This window comes from Triticum aestivum, chromosome 4A (assembly GCF_018294505.1).
Source record: "Triticum aestivum cultivar Chinese Spring chromosome 4A, IWGSC CS RefSeq v2.1, whole genome shotgun sequence".
NCBI lineage: Eukaryota > Viridiplantae > Streptophyta > Magnoliopsida > Poales > Poaceae > Triticum > Triticum aestivum.
In genome coordinates this window covers 26459952-26461815 of record NC_057803.1, presented here as the reverse complement: position 1 = coordinate 26461815, position 1864 = coordinate 26459952, and positions in this window count along the sequence as shown.

Here is a 1864-nt window from a genome sequence, read left to right as displayed (position 1 = left end):
TAGGGATATGTATATGCATTAACCCGAATGTTGTTCGGAGTCCCGGATGAGATCCCGGACGTCACGAGGAGTTCCGGAATGGTCCGGAGGTAAAGATTTATATATGGGAAGTCCTGTTTCGGGCATCGGGACAAGTTTCGGGGTTATCGGTATTGTACCGGGACCACCGGAAGGGTCCCGGGGGTCCACCGGGTGGGTCCACCTGTCCCCGGGGGCCACATGGGCTGTAAGGGGGTGCGCCTTGGCCTAATGGGCCAAGGGCACCAGCCCCACATAGGCCCATGCGCCTAGGGTTCAAGGGGGCAAGAGTCCTAGGAGGGTAAGGCACCTCCTAGGTGCCTTGGGGGGAGGGAAAACCCCCCTTGGCCGCCGCACCCCCTAGGAGATTTGATCTCCTAGGGCCGGCCACCCCCCCTTGGCACCCCTATATATAGTGGGGGGAGAGGAGGGACTTCATACCTGAACGCCCTGGCCTTTGGTTGCCTCCTTCTCCCTCCCCAACACCTCCTCCACCTCCATAGTGCTTAGCGAAGCTCTGCCGGAGTACTGCAGCTCCACCAACACCACGCCGTCGTGCTGCTGCTGGTGCCATCTCCCTCAACCTCTCCTCCCTTCCTTTCTGGATCAAGAAGGAGGAGACGTGGCTGTTCCGTACGTGTGTTGAACACGGAGGTGCCGTCCGTTCGGCGCAGGTCATCGGTGATTTGGATCACGTCGAGTACGACTACATCATCACCTTGCAAGCTTCCGCACGCGATCTACAAGTGGTATGTAGATGCAAACTCTCTCCCTAGACTCGTTGCTTAGATGAACTCATAGATGGATCTTGGTGAAACCGTAGGAAAAATTTTAATTTTCTGCAACGTTCCCCAACAGAAAGTGCCTCCGAGGAGAAGAAGAAGAACAATGCGAAGGGTGGCATTGTCAAAAAGGGCAATGTCACTCCTCTCATCAAAGCCGGAGACTTTAATCCTTCTTATGTGTTATGTCGTGCTAGTGATGGGCATGTCTATGCCAAATTCGTTGGTTCTCCTCATGAATACATTGAATGGTCTATTTGGGTTCCAAACACCCTTGTTACTAACATCAAAGGACCCATTACAAAATGGATATCTAAAACCAAGCATTAATCTCTTGTAGGTGTTTGCTTCCGGTGGGGGATCATGGTTGCTCGATAGCGGAGCTACAAATCATATGACCGGAAGCAAGGACTTGGTGGTGGACGTGCACAAGATTCCATCTATGCCCACTAATGTCGAGTGGGGTGATGCCTCATCCTCTAAGGTATTGGGACTTGGCAAGGTGGTCATCTCTCATGATCTCATGATCGAGAAGGTCATGCTTGTTGAGTCCCTTGCATACAATTTACTTTCCGTTCGTCAACTTGCAATCATGGGCTTTGCCACTTTCTTTGATATCGATACCATGGCCCTCTTGTGGAGCAAGACTCTTAAAGTAGCCTTTGTTGGGCATGTCGAGAAGGGTCTATATGTGATTAACTTTTCGGAGCAACCCACTAAGACCGCGACATGCCTAATGGCTAAAGTTGACGTGGGATGGCTTTGGCATCGCCGTCTAGCCCATGTCAATATGAGATCTTTGCAAAGTCTCCTCAAGGGGGACCATGTCCGTCGACTAACGAATGTTAGTTTCGCTAAAGATCGTGCTTGCAGTGCTTGTATCGAAGGAAAGCTACATGAGAAGGCTCACCCTCCCACGACTATCATTTACTCAAAGAGGCCTTTGGAGCTCCTTCACATGGATCTCTTTGGGCCTCCATCCTTCGATAGTCTTGGGGGTAGGAAGTATTGTTTGGTGATTGTGGATGACTACTCAAGATACACTTGGGTGTATTTCTTCAAGA